Here is a 19,897-nt window from a genome sequence, read left to right as displayed (position 1 = left end):
ACACTGCCAGTTCTTCTGGCCCTGCACCCATTCTCAATGCCCTTTTAGGCTTGAAAGGTCCCGAGGATGAACCACCCGACCTGCATGACTGTGCTGCTTCCATTGAAGCTGAAACTTCTCCCAGACTTGACATGTCTCCCGTTCCCATACCAGGCGCAGACATAGTTTTTGTTGACGGCTCCTGTAGTAGGCCCAATGACAATACATACCAAGCTGGCTATGCCATTGTCACCCTCCCTGACACTGTGTTGGAAGCCCTACCAATACCTTATCAGTCCGCGCAAGCTGCAGAACTCATTGCACTCACTAGAGCATGTCAGCTCTACCAGAACAAGCCTGTTACCATTTACACTGACTCCAGATACGCCCACGGCGTTGTTCATGACCATGGGGTCATTTGGCAACGCCGTGGCTTTCTCGGGGCAGATGGTAAAGGTATCTCGCATGCGCAGCTCATCTCTGATCTGTTACATGCCATTACCCTCCCTTCTGACATTGCCATTATCCACTGCAAGGCACATACTGGCGGCAAGGATAATATCTCCCTTGGCAACGCCCTTGCAGACACTACTGCCAAACAAGCAGCCTTACAGCCTACTGCCCATTCTCACATGGCAGTCATGGCCCCTCCCTCCCTTGACAACGTCCATCTGCTCACTCAACTTCAAGCTGCTGCGACTAATACTGATCTCTCCGACTGGACTTACCCAATTCTGCAGAAAAATCCTAAATCAGGATTAATCTGCAAAGAGGGGAAACCCTGTATACCCCAGTCCAGTGCCCCTTTGCTCATTGCCCATTACCATGGTGTTGGTCACCATAGTAAAGCCACAACACTCCTCCTACTAACCAAGGATTTTTATGTTACTGAGGCCAAAACACTTGTGGACCAATATGTTAGCAGATGCATCACCTGCCTCAGGAACAACCCTAACAACCCTAATAAAGCGAAACACCAGCATCTTGAATACCCCACCACCCCTTTTACACACTTACAAATTGATTTTACCCATATCCCTGGCATAGGCAAACAAGAATATGCCCTGGTCATTGTAGATATGTTCTCTCGCTGGCCAGAGGTATTCCCAACTAAGTCAGAGGATGCCAAGACAGTAGCAAGAATCCTAACACAGAAAATCATCCCTAGATGGGGGTGCCCCCTGCAAATAAATAGTGATAAAGGCTCAGCCTTTACAGCCAAAATCACACAGGCCTTAGTAAAAGCTCTGCAGGTGGAGTGGAAGTTTCACATCCCGTACCACCCGCAGAGTTCAGGGGTCGTAGAAAGAATGAATAGGACCCTCAAAGACAAACTAAGGAAGGCCACAGGAGGTACCTTCCACAAATGGAAGCAAGTCCTCCCTATCATCCTAGCAGAAATTAGGATGACCCCACAGAAAACCCTAGGGTACTCCCCTTTTGAGATATTGATGGGTAGGCCTTTTCCCACCCCATGGGCAAAAAAAACGTTGATAATACAGGAAGGAGATCTAGAACTTATAAGGGAAGAGTATGTCAGGGCCCTCATAACCAAACTTGATGAGATTGAACATGAAGTTGTTTGTAAAAATCCTTTGAATCCACAGGAACCAACACACCCTTTCAAGGTTGGAGACAGAGTCGTGGTAAAGGTGCTCCCCAGGAACAAGAGCCCAGGAGACTTCACCTATGGTTCCGAGACAGAAGTCGTAGCAGTGACCAGAACAGCAGTCCTGACTGACGAGGGGCCCACTTGGATTCATGCATCCCGAGTAAAGAAAGTTCCCAGACCAGACCTTGAAGAAGAAGCAAGTGATTCCAGCGAGGTACTAACGGGGGCAGACAGCCCTGACCTCCAACAAGGAGAAGATGGAGGTCTAGAAGGAAACAATTAAATGAGAATCATATTATATAGATTAATGATTCTAAGAGGGGAATGAAAGGGTTAAAGCTCGTATCTGCTTCACATGTCATAGAATTGTTTGTGTTACAGAACTGTTTGTTCCAGTACATTTTTGCTACTGTCTTTGTCTGTTATCTTTTTATACCGTGTGAATAACTTTTCTATTTGAGTACAAACTTGCCCATATATGTATATCCTTCCGCTGCGGCAGTTCCTAGCCAATCATGTTATGTTAACCCCCTTTTGTGTTCTGTCCAATTAGTTATTGACTTGGGACATACACGCCCTAGATCCTTTCTTTTATATACTTTTGTTAAACAAACAATAAACAGTGTGAATCTTTACTGCTTGTGTTTTGCATGTTACTTGTAGCATAAGGTTTACACTCACGGACGTCTAAGAGACTATCACATCGAGGGTTAAAGAATAGAGGAGTAATCCTTACAGTGACTGTGCTCTCTGTTTATGGGGGGAGGTGCAGGGGGGAGTGATGGTGGCTGTGCTTTCTGTTTATGGGGGGAGGTGCAGGGGGGGAGTGATGGCTGTGTTTTCTGTTTATGGAGGGAGGTGCAGGGGGGAGTGATGGTGGCTGTGCTTTCTGTTTATGGGGGGAGGTGCGGGGGGGGAGTGATGGTGGCTGTGCTTTCTGTTTATGGGTGAGGTGCAGGGTGGGAGTGATGGTGGCTGTGCTTTCTGTTTATGGGGGAGGTGCAGGGTAGGAGTGATGGTGGCTGTGCTTTCTGTTTATGGGGGGAGGTGCAGGGTGGGAGTGATGGTGACTGTGCTCTCTGTTTATGGGGGAGGTGCAGGGTGGGAGTGATGGTGGCTGTGCTTTCTGTTTATGGGGGGAGGTGCGGGGGGGGAGTGATGGTGGCTGTGCTTTCTGTTTATGGGGGGAGGTGCAGGGTGGGAGTGATGGTGACTGTGCTCTCTGTTTATGGGGGGAGGTGCAGGGTGGGAGTGATGGTGGCTGTGCTTTCTGTTTATGGGGGGAGGTGCAGGGTGAGAGTGATGGTGACTGTGCTTTCTGTTTATGGGGGGAGGTGCAGGGGGGGAGTGATGGTGGCTGTGCTCTCTGTGTATGGGGGGAGGTGCAGGGTGGGAGTGATGGTGGATGTGCTTTCTGTTTATGGGGGGAGGTGCAGGGGGGGAGTGATGGTGGCTGTGCTTTCTGTTTATGGGGGGAGGTGCAGGGTGGGAGTGATGGTGTCTGCTCTCTGTTTATGGGGGAGGTGCAGGGTGGGAGTGATGGTGGCTGTGCTCTCTGTTTATGGGGGGAGGTGCAGGGTGGGAGTGATGGTGGCTGTGCTCTCTGTTTATGGGGGGAGGTGCAGGGGGGGAGTGATGGTGGCTGTGCTTTCTGTTTATGGGGGGAGGTGCAGGGGGGTAGTGATGGTGGATGTGCTTTCTGTTTATGGGGGGAGGTGCAGGGGGGGAGTGATGGTGGCTGTGCTCTCTGTTTATGGGGGGAGGTGCGGGGGGGGAATGATGGTGGCTGTGCTTTCTGTTTATGGGGGGAGGTGCAGGGGGGAGTGATGGTGGCTGTGCTCTCTGTTTATGGGGGGAGATGCAGGGGGGGAGTGATGGTGGCTGTGCTTTCTGTTTATGGGGGGAGGTGCGGGGTGGGAGTGATGGTGGCTGTGCTTTCTGTTTATGGGGGGAGGTGCGGGGGGGGGATGATGGTGGCTGTGCTTTCTGTTTATGGGGGGAGATGCAGGGGGGGAGTGATGGTGGCTGTGCTTTCTGTTTATGGGGGGAGGTGCAGGGTGGGAGTGATGGTGGCTGTGCTTTCTGTTTATGGGGGGAGATGCAGGGGGGGAGTGATGGTGGCTGTGCTCTCTGTTTATGGGGGGAGGTGCAGGGTGGGAGTGATGGTGGCTGTGCTTTCTGTTTATGGGGGGAGGTGCGGGGGGGGAGTGATGGTGGCTGTGCTTTCTGTTTATGGGGGAGGTGCAGGGTGGGAGTGATGGTGGCTGTGCTTTCTGTTTATGGGGGAGGTGCAGGGTAGGAGTGATGGTGGCTGTGCTTTCTGTTTATGGGGGGAGGTGCAGGGTGGGAGTGATGGTGACTGTGCTCTCTGTTTATGGGGGAGGTGCAGGGTGGGAGTGATGGTGGCTGTGCTTTCTGTTTATGGGGGGAGGTGCGGGGGGGGAGTGATGGTGGCTGTGCTTTCTGTTTATGGGGGGAGGTGCAGGGTGGGAGTGATGGTGACTGTGCTCTCTGTTTATGGGGGGAGGTGCAGGGTGGGAGTGATGGTGGCTGTGCTTTCTGTTTATGGGGGGAGGTGCAGGGTGGGAGTGATGGTGACTGTGCTTTCTGTTTATGGGGGGAGGTGCAGGGGGGGAGTGATGGTGGCTGTGCTCTCTGTGTATGGGGGGAGGTGCAGGGTGGGAGTGATGGTGGCTGTGCTTTCTGTTTATGGGGGGAGGTGCAGGGGGGGAGTGATGGTGGCTGTGCTTTCTGTTTATGGGGGGAGGTGCAGGGTGGGAGTGATGGTGGCTGTGCTCTCTGTTTATGGGGGGAGGTGCAGGGGGGGAGTGATGGTGGCTGTGCTTTCTGTTTATGGGGGGAGGTGCAGGGGGGTAGTGATGGTGGATGTGCTTTCTGTTTATGGGGGGAGGTGCAGGGGGGGAGTGATGGTGGCTGTGCTCTCTGTTTATGGGGGGAGGTGCAGGGGGGGAGTGATGGTGGCTGTGCTCTCTGTTTATGGGGGAGGTGCAGGGTGGGAGTGATGGTGGCTGTGCTTTCTGTTTATGGGGGGAGGTGCGGGGTGGGAGTGATGGTGGCTGTGCTTTCTGTTTATGGGGGAGGTGCAGGGTGGGAGTGATGGTGGCTGTGCTCTCTGTTTATGGGGGGAGGTGCAGGGTGGGAGTGATGGTGGCTGTGCTCTCTGTTTATGGGGGGAGGTGCAGGGTGGGAGTGATGGTGGCTGTGCTCTCTGTTTATGGGGGGAGGTGCAGGGTGGGAGTGATGGTGACTGTGCTTTCTGTTTATGGGGGGAGGTGCAGGGTGGGAGTGATGGTGGCTGTGCTTTCTGTTTATGGGGGAGGTGCAGGGTGGGAGTGATGGTGGCTGTGCTTTCTGTTTATGGGGGGAGGTGCAGGGTGGGAGTGATGGTGGCTGTGCTCTCTGTTTATGGGGGGAGGTGCGGGGTGGGAGTGATGGTGACTGTGCTTTCTGTTTATGGGGGGAGGTGCCGGGGGGGGAGTGATGGTGGCTGTGCTCTCTGTTTATGGGGGGAGGTGCAGGGGGGGAGTGATGGTGGCTGTGCTATCTGTTTATGGGGGGAGGTGCGGGGTGGGAGTGATGGTGGCTGTGCTTTCTGTTTATGGGGGGAGGTGCAGGGGGGGAGTGATGGTGGCTGTGCTCTCTGTTTATGGGGGGAGGTGCGGGGTGGGAGTGATGGTGACTGTGCTTTCTGTTTATTGGGGGAGGTGCAGGGGGGGAGTGATGGTGGCTGTGCTCTCTGTTTATGGGGGGAGGTGCAGGGGGTGGGAGTGATGGTGGCTGTGCTTTCTGTTTATGGGGGGAGGTGCAGGGTGGGAGTGATGGTGACTGTGCTCTCTGTTTATGGGGGGAGGTGCAGGGTGGGAGTGATGGTGGCTGTGCTCTCTGTTTATGGGGGGAGGTGCAGGGTGGGAGTGATGGTGACTGTGCTTTCTGTTTATGGGGGGAGGTGCAGGGTGGGAGTGATGGTGACTGTGCTCTCTGTTTATGGGGGGAGGTGCAGGGTGGGAGTGATGGTGGCTGTGCTCTCTGTTTATGGGGGGAGGTGCAGGGTGGGAGTGATGGTGACTGTGCTTTCTGTTTATGGGGGGAGGTGCAGGGTGGGAGTGATGGTGGCTGTGCTTTCTGTTTATGGGGGAGGTGCAGGGTGGGAGTGATGGTGGCTGTGCTTTCTGTTTATGGGGGGAGGTGCAGGGGGGGAGTGATGGTGGCTGTGCTCTCTGTTTATGGGGGAGGTGCAGGGTGGGAGTGATGGTGGCTGTGCTTTCTGTTTATGGGGGGAGGTGCAGGGTGGGAGTGATGGTGACTGTGCTTTCTGTTTATGGGGGGAGGTGCAGGGTGATAGTGATGGTGGCTGTGCTTTCTGTTTATGGGGGGAGGTGCAGGGTGGGAGTGATGGTGGCTGTGCTTTCTGTTTATGGGGGAGGTGCAGGGTGGGAGTGATGGTGACTGTGCTCTCTGTTTATGGGGGGAGGTGCAGGGTGGGAGTGATGGTGGCTGTGCTCTCTGTTTATGGGGGGGAGGTGCAGGGGGGGAGTGATGGTGGCTGTGCTTTCTGTTTATGGGGGGAGGTGCAGGGTAGGAGTGATGGTGGCTGTGCTTTCTGTTTATGGGGGAGGTGCAGGGGGGGAGTGATGGTGGCTGTGCTTTCTGTTTATGGGGGGAGGTGCAGGGTAGGAGTGATGGTGGCTGTGCTTTCTGTTTATGGGGGAGGTGCAGGGGGGGGAGTGATGGTGGCTGTGCTTTCTGTTTATGGGGGGAGGTGCAGGGTAGGAGTGATGGTGGCTGTGCTCTCTGTTTATGGGGGGAGGTGCAGGGGGGGAATGAAGGTGGTTGTGCTTTCTGTTTATGGGGGGAGGTGCAGGGGGGGAGTGATGGTGGCTGTGCTTTCTGTTTATGGGGGAGGTGCAGGGGGGTAGTGATGGTGGCTGTGCATTCTGTTTATGTGGGGAGGTGCAGGGTAGGAGTGATGGTGGCTGTGCTTTCTGTTTATGGGGGGAGGTGCGGGGGGGGAGTGATGGTGGCTGTGCTTTCTGTTTATGGGGGGGAGGTGCAGGGTGGGAGTGATGGTGGCTGTGCTTTCTGTTTATGGGGGGAGGTGCGGGGGGGGAGTGATGGTGGCTGTGCTTTCTGTTTATGGGGGGAGGTGCAGGGGGGAGTGATGGTGGCTGTGCTTTCTGTTTATGTGGGGAGGTGCAGGGTAGGAGTGATGGTGGCTGTGCTTTCTGTTTATGGGGGGAGGTGCGGGGGGGGAGTGATGGTGGCTGTGCTTTCTGTTTATGGGGGGAGGTGCAGGGTGGGAGTGATGGTGGCTGTGCTTTCTGTTTATGGGGGGAGGTGCGGGGGGGGAGTGATGGTGGCTGTGCTTTCTGTTTATGGGGGGAGGTGCGGGGTGGGAGTGATGGTGGCTGTGCTCTCTGTTTATAGGGGGAGGTGCAGGGGGGGAGTGATGGTGGCTGTGCTTTCTGTTTATGGGGGGAGGTGCAGGGTGGGAGTGATGGTGGCTGTGCTTTCTGTTTATGGGGGGAGGTGCGGGGGGGGAGTGATGGTGGCTGTGCTTTCTGTTTATGGGGGGAGGTGCAGGGTAGGAGTGATGGTGGCTGTGCTTTCTGTTTATGGGGGAGGTGCAGGGGGGGAGTGATGGTGGCTGTGCTTTCTGTTTATGGGGGGAGGTGCAGGGTAGGAGTGATGGTGGCTGTGCTTTCTGTTTATGGGGGAGGTGCAGGGGGGGAGTGATGGTGGCTGTGCTTTCTGTTTATGGGGGGAGGTGCAGGGTAGGAGTGATGGTGGCTGTGCTCTCTGTTTATGGGGGGAGGTGCAGGGGGGGAATGAAGGTGGTTGTGCTTTCTGTTTATGGGGGGAGGTGCAGGGGGGGAGTGATGGTGGCTGTGCTTTCTGTTTATGGGGGAGGTGCAGGGGGGTAGTGATGGTGGCTGTGCTTTCTGTTTATGTGGGGAGGTGCAGGGTAGGAGTGATGGTGGCTGTGCTTTCTGTTTATGGGGGGAGGTGCGGGGGGGGAGTGATGGTGGCTGTGCTTTCTGTTTATGGGGGGAGGTGCAGGGTGGGAGTGATGGTGGCTGTGCTTTCTGTTTATGGGGGGAGGTGCGGGGGGGGAGTGATGGTGGCTGTGCTTTCTGTTTATGGGGGGAGGTGCAGGGGGGAGTGATGGTGGCTGTGCTTTCTGTTTATGGGAGGAGGTGCGGGGGGGAGTGATGGTGGCTGTGCTTTCTGTTTATGGGGGAGGTGCAGGGGGGAGTGATGGTGGCTGTGCTTTCTGTTTATGGGGGGAGGTGCGGGGTGGGAGTGATGGTGGCTGTGCTTTCTGTTTATGGGGGGAGGTGCAGGGTGGGAGTGATGGTGGCTGTGCTTTCTGTTTATGGGGGGAGGTGCAGGGGGGGAGTGATGGTGGCTGTGCTTTCTGTTTATGGGGGGAGGTGCAGGGGGGAGTGATGGTGGCTGTGCTTTCTGTTTATGGGGGGAGGTGCGGGGTGGGAGTGATGGTGGCTGTGCTTTCTGTTTATGGGGGGAGGTGCAGGGTGGGAGTGATGGTGGCTGTGCTTTCTGTTTATGGGGGGAGGTGCGGGGTGGGAGTGATGGTGGCTGTGCTTTCTGTTTATGGGGGGAGGTGCAGGGGGGGAGTGATGGTGACTGAAAGGGTTAAAGCTCGTCTCTGCTTCACATGTCATAGAATTGTTTGTGTTACAGAACTGTTTGTTCCAGCACATTTTTGCTACTGTCTTTGTCTGTTATCTTTTTATACCGTGTGAATAACTTTTCTATTTGAGTACAAACTTGCCCATATATGTATATCCTTCCGCTGCGGCAGTTCCTAGCCAATCATGTTATGTTAACCCCCTTTTGTGTTCTGTCCAATTAGTTATTGACTTGGGACATACACGCCCTAAATCCTTTCTTTTATATACTTTTGTTAAACAAACAATAAACAGTGTGAATCTTTACTGCTTGTGTTTTGCATGTTACTTGTAGCATAAGGTTTACACTCACGGACGTCTAAGAGACTATCACATCGAGGGTTAAAGAATAGAGGAGTAATCCTTACAGTGACTGTGCTCTCTGTTTATGGGGGGAGGTGCAGGGGGGAGTGATGGTGGCTGTGCTTTCTGTTTATGGGGGGAGGTGCGGGGTGGGAGTGATGGTGGCTGTGCTTTCTGTTTATGGGGGGAGGTGCAGGGTGGGAGTGATGGTGGCTGTGCTTTCTGTTTATGGGGGGAGGTGCGGGGTGGGAGTGATGGTGGCTGTGCTTTCTGTTTATGGGGGGAGGTGCAGGGGGGAGTGATGGTGGCTGTGCTCTCTGTTTATGGGGGGAGGTGCAGGGTAGGAGTGATGGTGGCTGTGCTTTCTGTTTATGGGGGGAGGTGCAGGGGGGGGAGTGATGGTGGCTTTGCTCTCTGTTTATGGAGGAGGTGCAGGGTAGGAGTGATGGTGGCTGTGCTTTCTGTTTATGGGGGGAGGTGCGGGGGGGGAGTGATGGTGGCTGTGCTTTCTGTTTATGGGGGGAGGTGCGGGGGGGGAGTGATGGTGGCTGTGCTTTCTGTTTATGGGGGGAGGTGCAGGGGGGGAGTGATGGTGGCTGTGCTTTCTGTTTATGGGGGGAGGTGCAGGGTGGGAGTGATGGTGGCTGTGCTTTCTGTTTATGGGGGGAGGTGCAGGGTGGGAGTGATGGTGGCTGTGCTTTCTGTTTATGGGGGGAGGTGCGGGGTGGGAGTGATGGTGGCTGTGCTTTCTGTTTATGGGGGGAGGTGCAGGGGGGGGAGTGATGGTGGCTGTGCTTTCTGTTTATGGGGGGAGGTGCGGGGTGGGAGTGATGGTGGCTGTGCTTTCTGTTTATGGGGGGAGGTGCAGGGGGGAGTGATGGTGGCTGTGCTCTCTGTTTATGGGGGAGGTGCAGGGGGGGAGTGATGGTGGCTGTGCTTTCTGTTTATGGGGGAAGGTGCAGGGGGGAGTGATGGTGGCTGTGCTCTCTGTTTATGGGGGAGGTGCAGGGTGGGAGTGATGGTGGCTGTGCTTTCTGTTTATGGGGGAGGTGCAGGGTGGGAGTGATGGTGGCTGTGCTTTCTGTTTATGGGGGGAGGTGCAGGGTGGGAATGATGGTGGCTGTGCTTTCTGTTTATGGGGGGAGGTGCAGGGTGGGAATGATGGTGGCTGTGCTTTCTGTTTATGGGGGGAGGTGCAGGGGGGGAGTGATGGTGGCTGAGCTTTCTGTTTATGGGGGGAGGTGCAGGGGGGGGAGTGATGGTGGCTGAGCTTTCTGTTTATGGGGGGAGGTGCAGGGGGGGGAGTGATGGTGGCTGTGCTTTCTGTTTATAGGGGGAGGTGCTGGGAGGGAGTGATGGTGGCTGTGCTCTCTGTTTATGGGGGGAGGTGCAGGGGGGGAGTGATGGTGGCTGTGCTCTCTGTTTATGGGGGAGGTGCAGGGTGGGAGTGATGGTGGCTGTGCTTTCTGTTTATGGGGGAGGTGCAGGGGGGGAGTGATGGTGGCTGTGCTTTCTGTTTATGGGGGGAGGTGCGGGGTGGGAGTGATGGTGGCTGTGCTTTCTGTTTATGGGGGGAGGTGCAGGGTGGGAGTGATGGTGGCTGTGCTTTCTGTTTATGGGGGGAGGTGCAGGGGGGAGTGATGGTGGCTGTGCTTTCTGTTTATGGGGGGAGGTGCAGGGGGGGGAGTGATGGTGGCTATATACAAATATGTATATAACTTTAATGATAGTGTGCTATATGATATTGTTATAATGTACATGCATGCATATATATATATTGAACAAGAAAGTATGGATATGCAACGCAGGGAACAGGAGAACTTTCTAGAGCAGGGGTGTCTCGAGGAATGGGACTTTTCCCTGCTGGGAAGGGAGCGTGAGCCATCAGAAACGGACTACATACGGGACCCGAAGTAACGGCTGAAAAAGACAGTTGGTGCGAGGGGCAGTGCTGAGGGAGAGCACAGCAGCAGCAGCAGATCAGGCGGATAGAGAAAGAGGGATATGTGGAGACACCACCGGCGGTGGTGGTATTGAAGGAGTAGAGAACGGCAGCGGCAGCAGCGGTACAGTGAGGTCAGGTATCTGACAGGTACCCGTAGCAACGCACCTGCAGAGGAGGTCGGTGAGGTGATTGTGCTCAGTGCCCGTGTCCCTGAACTACACGTCAGATAAGTCAGGACTAGTGTGGATGAAGAAAGTCGGGGGAGTACTTACATATACACAGTGACTGACACTAAAGAGAGAGGCGGAGAAGAGGGGAGGATCAAAGGATAAAGTACATCAATAGGGGACCAGATTATAGTTAATACCTGGTAGCCCAATTCATAGTCCTCTATGCACGAGGACAGGCTGCTAACGGTGATAGCAGTGGAGAAGTAGTTTTGCCTCGTATTTGGATATGGCACTCTGAACATTTACATATTGAATGTGATACCATTAACACAGGGAGACTGAGCGGTATACACAAATGCATTACTGGAAGTCATATCAGGAGGAAGAGGACTAAGTCATTTATGAACTGCAGCCTAAATATACAAATGTTAATAAGTTATTGACTACTCAGAGTAGAAAGAGAGCACTACTCCCTCTCGACTGTTCACATGTCGATAGGAAAGGGAGTATGATGGACATTAATGCTCAGTGTCAGTGAAACCAACCCCCAGGGTACAAGGATCTCCTCCCCCCCTGCCAGAAATTGTATGGATGGACGAGGGGTGTGCCACTTTCGCAAAACCACTCTCCGAGCCGCGAGAGGTAGAAACACAATACACCTATATTGATACCCCTTTCTAGCGAATAGACACCACTATACCACTGACCCACCAGGTAGTCATTTGACTAAGACAATTTGAACTATATGACCTTGGAAGCCCAGTGGTGAAGTACTCCCTGAAAGAGTGTCCTTCATTGGCCTTAGCGACAAAGTAATCACTTACATCATCAGTCTGCTGACTACAAGAGGTGATCGTTTTGCTTACTAGTGTACCGCAGAGGAAATATCACAGCTATACTACTGGAGATAGTTAAGTTGAGCAGAAGACTGATAGATAATACGAATAAACCAAGACTACCAGGTAAACCAGAACACTGTTAGAGTGTGAACTAATTTACCAGGGCCCCAACAGTGCACTAAATAACTCTGAGTACCCGGGTCACTCATATATATATAGTATTACTATTATTTTGTTTTTTTGTATTGCATGCAAATCTGTTTGTATAGGCCCATAGAGAGGGATTAGCGGGGAAAACCCTACTGCATGTTATTGAGTGTTTCATAAGAGTTATTTGTCATATGCTATTCATTTGCAACATAATAAAACCTGTTATACTTACCATCACTGAGTCGAAGTGAAAGAAGGATCCAAAGAACCTAGAGGGAAAAGGAGAGAAAGGTATAAGGTATGCTAGTGTATATAAATAGCACAACATACTGATCACACATACATACACTAGCTAACGGCAGGGCTTACCCAAACAAGCCCGGGTTTACAAATTGGTTTGGGTGGAGGCACAAGATATTCATAGTTATTTTCACTTAACGGTAACCCCCAGATAACTATCAGCTTAGAGAGAAGGGGTTACAAAGTGGAGGCACTGCTGAGATGGGTAGAGCAGCGCTGGTAGTACCCAGAGAGTTGATCAAGCATCACTTCTGTAACTATTAAGTACCATGGAAACGTTGACTGGAGATAGCACTTATACATGGTGTCAGAAAAAAGAGACCAGTCATAGGAGATGTATGGGAGTATGGGGGGACTTTGAAGGTTATTCAGAAGAAGAGGTACTGAGCCGGATCAGCACTCTATATGGACCAAAGATAGTGGACAAACTGAGGGGAGATGTGGGAGGAATGGTGGCTGTATTGATAGAAATGGAGAAGGAACCAGATACCAGTTTAATCCCACCAGTGGGATGATGGCTGATGAGGAAACAGGAAAGAAATGGAGTATTATATGGCCGGTCAGGAAAGAGGAGGGAGTAATGGATACTCGTGTTTTAGGAGTCCCAGTAGCCTCAGGCCAGGGAAATGGGGACACTAATCTGACCGGAGGACAATTTGAGACAATAGTGGATAGGGTAGTATCCCAGTTAGAGAGATGGCACTATGAAGGAAGCTATCGGAGGCTAAGGATCTTCTCTGGCATTGTGCCTGTACCTACAGGAGAAGAAACTTATGAAGACTGGAAGGAGGCTGCTGTGCAACAGGCTGAGGAGTGGCAGTGTCCTGATCAAATAAAACGTCAACGAGTTGTAGAGAGCTTAAGAGGGCCGGCCATGGGGATAGTCCAGGCGGCTAGACAGAGTAATCCAAATGCTACCCTGGAGACCTATTTAGATGCCTTAGATTATACTTATGGCACCCTGGAAGATGTGGTAGACCTTAATTCCAGGCTATACCACACTTTCCAAGAATCTGGAGAGAAACTAAGCTCGTATGTAATAAGAGTAGATAAATTACTATATAAAATTGTTGATAAAGGAGGAATAAGTAAGGAAGAAGTAGACAAGAGTCGTATGAAACAACTTTTACGAGGAGCATTGACAACAGATTCGGTGGCACAAAAACTGAGATGTTCTGGGGCAAAAGAACCCCCACCAACTTTTAATGAGTTATTGAAAGAAGTAAAGCAGGAGGAGGCACTCATAGAGATGAGGGAACGGACCATCAAAAAGGTTAAGGTAGTGCAATCCACAACTGAGACTAATTTATTGGAAGATAAAATCCTAAAACTGATAGAAGAACAGAATAAAAAAATAGACCAGTTTATAACCACCCAGAGTACCAACGCCTTGTCACAGAATGCTGCTTCCGACGTGGGTATTAGGGATACGGGAAGGAGAAATAACTTTACCACCAGAGGATGTTTTAAGTGTGGGAGGATAGGCCATAGAGCTTTCGAGTGCAACCTCAACCGCAATGTATCCCGGACAATCAACACCAATGCTAATAGAGAAGATACCAGCCAGGGCAACGGGCGAGGGAGACCTGCGGACCACACAGGCCTCCTAGAAGTCGGATGCTGTGCAATGGGGAACACGTGGTGGAACGGGGACCTACCCGAAGGACTAATGGGAAATGCTCCAATTATGGCAGCTAGGATAAATGGGCATCACTGTACGATCCTAATTGATAGTGGTTCCCAAGTCTCTATAATATTTGAGAACTGGTACCGAAACAATATCCCTGATGTCCCAATCCAACCATTGTCAGGATTGGTTATATGGGGCCTTAGTGTGGAAAAATATCCATACTTGGGGTATGTGGAAATAACAATGGAACTTCAACAAAGGGAAGGAGAAGAGAGCGAGAGTTCATGTGTGCCCCTGATTGCACTGGTTTGCCCGGAAGTCCCCCCAGGAAGAACCGAACCCCACGTAATTATTGGGACTAACACTAGAATATACCCTATTCTAGTAGAATGGCTAAAACAGGACAGTGAACGTGCTGATCTGCCTTCCTATTCTTACAGTGTAAATCCCGAGGAAAAGCCAATGGAGAGTACTGGTGAATTCGATGTATGCTTTGTTGGAAGTGAACTTACAGCTGAAGAGAGGAATGGCTTGGTCAAGGAACTGGATTGTCGAAGGCAAGCTTTCTCCACTGGAGAGTGGGATCTAGGAATGGCTAAAGGGGTGGAACACCATATAAAGTTAACGGATGACACTCCTTTTCGTGAGCGGTCACGACGAATAGCGCCTGCTGACTTTGAGGACGTGAGAAGACACTTAAAGGGGTTATTAGAAAACCAGGTGATAATTGAATCTAAGAGCCCATATGCTTCCCCCATAGTCATCGCTAGGAAAAAGAACGGGAATATTCGGATGTGTATCGACTATAGAACGCTGAACCAAAGGACAGTGACCGATCAATATACGGTACCCCGAATAGATGAGGCTCTAGACTGTTTGCAGGGAAGTGTTCTATTCTCAGTCCTTGACCTAAGGAATGGTTATTATCAGATACCAATGTGCCCAGAGGACCGAGATAAAACCGCTTTTATATGCCCACTGGGATTTTATGAATTTCTCCAAATGCCACAGGGAGTGAAAGGGGCCCCAGCGACTTTTCAGAGGACAATGGAGAAGATTATCGGTGATATGAATTACTGAGAAGTGTTGGTGTATCTGGACGATATAATCGTATTTGGAGCCACACTTGAAGAACACAACCGTCGCCTCATAAAGGTCCTAGAGAGATTGATTGAAGGTGGTCTAAAACTATCATTAGATAAATGCCACTTATGTCAACTGAGCGTTAAATATCTGGGGCATATCGTGAGTAATGACGGAGTAGCCACAGACCCTGAGAAGGTTAGAGCTGTAGAGAACTGGCCACGACCAACCAAACTAAGAGAACTAAGATCGTTTCTGGGATTCTGTGGATATTACCGCAGGTTTGTCTCAAACTATTCTGCACTTGCTAAACCACTAACTGATCTAACGAAGGGATACTTACCTGTAAAAGGAAAAAAAAGACTCAAGACAGGAATAATAGAGAATGTCTATAAGACTAATGAGCCATTTGGAGAGAGGTGGACGAGTGAATGTGAGAAAGCTTTTAGAGGCTTAAAGGAGAAATTGACAAAAGCTCCGGTGCTGGCTTATGCGGACCCTAATTTGCCCTATGTCCTACACATTGATGCCTCCATAGAAGGGCTTGGAGGTGTACTGTATCAGAGACATCAGAATGAACTAAAACCAGTGTCTTTCGCCAGTAGAGGAGTGTCTGATAGTGAGAAGCGATATCCTACACATAAGTTAGAATTTCTAGCCTTGAAGTGGTGCATTGTGGACAAGTTCCATGATTATTTATATGGAGCAAAATTCGAGGTTCACACCGATAACAACCCGCTCACCTACATACACACCACAGCGAAATTAGACGCGACTGGACACCGATGGTTGGCAGCTTTGGCCTTGTATGAGTTCTCTCTAAAGTACCGGCCAGGAGTGAATAACATTGACGCAGATTCTTTATCCAGGATTCCTGGACAGGTAGTGGAAAAGAAGGATAGTGATGAGTGGATTGAAGTACCTGCCGGAGAGATTCGGGGTATGTGTCATATCCTGCGAGTGGATAACACTCTGAAGAATATGCAAGTAAGTGCGCTGGGAGCGTCTCCGGAGGCTATACCCCTATCGTATTGTTGGGTCAGCTTGATGGATCTGGAAGGTTTACCCAAATTGAAAGAATGTCAAATTCGACAGGACCAATTCAGGGATTCAAGTATTAAACATGTAATGCCTGGAAAGTGTAGAGGCACTTCTATTGAGCCTGAGGTGGAAGAGGAAGTTAGACTCCTGAATAGGCAAAGGAAGAATTTGGTTATCATTCGAGGAATATTACATCGATGTATTAAGCAGAATGATGGAAGAGAAAGATACCAACTGGTACTACCCAAGAAACACCGGTTGAAAGTCATGCATTCCCTTCATGATAAACATGGGCACCTGGGGTATGAGAAGACTCTAAAACTAGTGACCGATCGATTCTATTGGCCAGGAATGAACAGGGAGATCGAACGATATTGCAGAAATTGTGGGAACTGTGTAGTGAGGAAAACATTACCGTCCAGAGTACACCATTGGTGACATTCAAGAGTACTGGTCCTATGGATCTTGTATGCATGGATTTTTTGACACTAGAAGTAGAATCGGGAAACAAATGTAATATTCTGGTGGTGACAGATCACTTCACCCGATATGCCCAGGCGTACATAACTCCCAACCAAAAGGCGGTCACTGTAGCGAATACTCTCTGGAACAAGTTCTTTATCCACTATGGGCTCCCAAATAGGCTGCACTCAGACCAGGGCAGAGATTTTGAGAGCAAGTTGATCAAGGAACTATGTAAGAGCTGTGGTATTACGAAATCACGAACCACGCCCTATCATCCCCAGGGTGACCCACAGCCGGAACGTTTTAATAGGACGTTACTTAATATGCTGGGGACTTTAAGTCCTCTAAGTAAGGTTCATTGGAAAAGGCATATTACTCAGTTAGTACACGCGTACAACTGCACGCAGAGCGAAGCCACTGGGTATTCACCTTATTACCTCATGTTTGGGAGGGAAGCTAAACTCCCGATAGATGTAAGCATGGGTGTGTCTTCAGGAGAAAGTTCCTATTCCTCTCATACAAGTTATGTGAAGAAATTACGGGAAGAATTGAAGAGAGCATACGAGTTAGCCGAGAGTACTGCAAACAAACTAGGAAACAAGAACAAAACCCGATACGATCGGAAAGTGAGGGACCAAGTATTAGCACCGGGAGACAGAGTATTGCTCCGAAGGTTAGGGACACCAAAGAAATTAAAAATTGTCAATAGGTGGAAAGAACAGCCATATGTGGTGGTCGAGAAGCTCCCAAATCTGCCAGTATATAAAATACAACCGGAAGATGGATCAGGAGCCGTTTTAACTTATCATCGACAACACCTGCTCCCTATTGGGCGTGAAGTACGCTTGGACTCATTTACAGAGGAGAATGAGGTTCGGATCACAAAAGGAGAGTCTCTAAAGAGGGATGAACTAAATGGAGTTGGAGATACAGAGGTAGAAGAAGAAAGTGGGGGTTACTACTACAAGGATCCAATCAGGGAGGCAGACGAGAATCCCAAAGACCACATTGATATTGAGTATGGTGATTTTCCTGGGGAAGGGTTGGAAATAATAGAGGAAGATGTAATTGAGAATGGCCCGGGAATAGGCCTGGTAGAAGAAAATAGGGAGGTACCGGGAAACTGGTGGCATCATACTGCAGGTGACTCTAACAGCACAACTGAGGTGGAGTACAGCAGACCAGAAAGACAAAGACGAGCTCCTTTGATATTTACGTATGATCAATTAGGAACCCCTTGTACAATTCCCAGAGTTAATCATTTAGGTATGGTGTTCTCTTGGCCGTATTTTGAAGGAAATATAGCTGACAACGGTATATTAGAATTCTAGTGTGTGGTGATCTAGCTTGACAAAGTCGCATAGATCACCAGGGGGAGAGTGTAACCCAGATAAATAAAACAATATTAAAATATAGAGACAAGTGTAACTTCTAAATACAAATATGTATATAACTTTAATGATAGTGTGCTATATGATATTGTTATAATGTACATGCATGCATATATATATATTGAACAAGAAAGTATGGATATGCAACGCAGGGAACAGGAGAACTTTCTAGAGCGGGGGTGTCTCGAGGAATGGGACTTTTCCCTGCTGGGAAGGGAGCGTGAGCCAGCAGAAACGGACTACATACGGGACCCGAAGTAACGGCTGAAAAAGACAGTTGGTGCGAGCGGCAGTGCTGAGGGAGAGCACAGCAGCAGCAGCAGATCAGGCGGATAGAGAAAGAGGGATATGTGGAGACACCACCGGCGGTGGTGGTATTGAAGGAGTAGAGAACGGCAGCGGCAGCAGCGGTACAGTGAGGTCAGGTATCTGACAGGTACCCGTAGCAACGCACCTGCAGAGGAGGTCGGTGAGGTGATTGTGATCAGTACCCGTGTCCCTGAACTACACGTCAGATAAGTCAGGACTAGTGTGGATGAAGAAAGTCGGGGGAGTACTTACATATACACAGTGACTGACACTAAAGAGAGAGGCGGAGAAGAGGGGAGGATCAAAGGATAAAGTACATCAATAGGGGACCAGATTATAGTTAATACCTGGTAGCCCAATTCATAGCCCTCTATGCACGGGGACAGGCTGCTAACGGTGATAGCAGTGGAGAAGTAGTTTTGCCTCGTATTTGGATATGGCACTCTGAGCATTTACATATTGAATGTGATACCATTAACACAGGGAGACTGAGCGGTATACACAAATGCATTACTGGAAGTCATATCAGGAGGAAGAGGACTAAGTCATTTATGAGCTGCAGCCTAAATATACAGATGTTAATAAGTTATTGACTACTCAGAGTAGAAAGAGAGCACTACTCCCTCTCGACTGTTCACATGTCGATAGGAAAGGGAGTATGATGGACATTAATGCTCAGTGTCAGTGAAACCAACCCCCAGGGTACAAGGATCTCCTCCCCCCCTGCCAGAAATTGTATGGATGGACGAGGGGTGTGCCACTTTCGCAAAACCACTCTCCGAGCCGCGAGAGGTAGAAACACAATACACCTATATTGATACCCCTTTCTAGCGAATAGACACCACTATACCACTGACCCACCAAGTAGTCATTTGACTAAGACAATTTGAACTATATGACCTTGGAAGCCCAGTGGTGAAGTACTCCCTGAAAGAGTGTCCTTCATTGGCCTTAGCGACAAAGTAATCACTTACATCATCAGTCTGCTGACTACAAGAGGTGATCGTTTTGCTTACTAGTGTACCGCAGAGGAAATATCACAGCTATACTACTGGAGATAGTTAAGTTGAGCAGAAGACTGATAGATAATACGAATAAACCAAGACTACCAGGTAAACCAGAACACTGTTAGAGTGTGAACTAATTTACCAGGGCCCCAACAGTGCACTAAATAACTCTGAGTACCCGGGTCACTCATATATATAGTATTACTATTATTTTGTTTTTTTGTATTGCATGCAAATCTGTTTGTATAGGCCCATAGAGAGGGATTAGCGGGGAAAACCCTACTGCATATTATTGAGTGTTTCATAAGAGTTATTGGTCATATGCTATTCATTTGCAACATACTAAAACCTGTTATACTTACCATCACTGAGTCGAAGTGAAAGAAGGATCCAAAGAACCTAGAGGGAAAAGGAGAGAAAGGTATAAGGTATGCTAGTGTATATAAATAGCACAACATACTGATCACACATACATACACTAGCTAACGGCAGGGCTTACCCAAACAAGCCCGGGTTTACAAATTGGTTTGGGTGGAGGCACAAGATATTCATAGTTATTTTCACTTAACGGTAACCCCCAGATAACTATCAGCTTAGAGAGAAGGGGTTACATGTTTATGGGGGGAGGTGCAGGGTGGGAGTGATGGTGGCTGTGCTTTCTGTTTATGGGGGGAGGTGCAGGGTGGGAGTGATGGTGGCTGTGCTTTCTGTTTATGGGGGGAGGTGCAGGGTGGGAGTGATGGTGGCTGTGCTTTCTGTTTATGGGGGGAGGTGCAGGGGGGAGTGATGGTGGCTGTGCTTTCTCTTTATGGGGGGAGGTGCAGGGTGGGAGTGATGGTGACTGCTTTCTGTTTATGGGGGGAGGTGCAGGGGGGGGAGTGATGGTGGCTGTGCTTTCTGTTTATGGGGGAGGTGCAGGGGGGAGTGATTGTGGCTGTGCTTTCTGTTTATGGGGGGAGGTGC

General features: G+C 50.2%; 1 long non-coding RNA gene across 1 annotated transcript in view; it reads right to left on the bottom strand.

The window, feature by feature from the left end:
* The window catches only part of LOC134970298 (uncharacterized), a 266,541-nt gene that overhangs the window by 219,050 nt on the left and 27,594 nt on the right, over nucleotides 1-19,897 (bottom strand). Inside the window, exons 2-3 of the long non-coding RNA XR_010189763.1 lie at nucleotides 19,297-19,333; nucleotides 11,941-11,977 (exon numbers count right to left, since the gene is read on the bottom strand). This is a non-coding gene — a long non-coding RNA (uncharacterized LOC134970298). The remainder of the gene's footprint in view (nucleotides 1-11,940; nucleotides 11,978-19,296; nucleotides 19,334-19,897) is intronic.

The sequence above is a fragment of the Pseudophryne corroboree genome, chromosome 11 (assembly GCF_028390025.1).
Source record: "Pseudophryne corroboree isolate aPseCor3 chromosome 11, aPseCor3.hap2, whole genome shotgun sequence".
In the NCBI taxonomy this organism is placed as follows: Eukaryota; Metazoa; Chordata; class Amphibia; order Anura; family Myobatrachidae; genus Pseudophryne; species Pseudophryne corroboree.
Note: the sequence above shows the minus strand (reverse complement) of the source record. Positions and strands in the feature narration are given on the sequence as shown.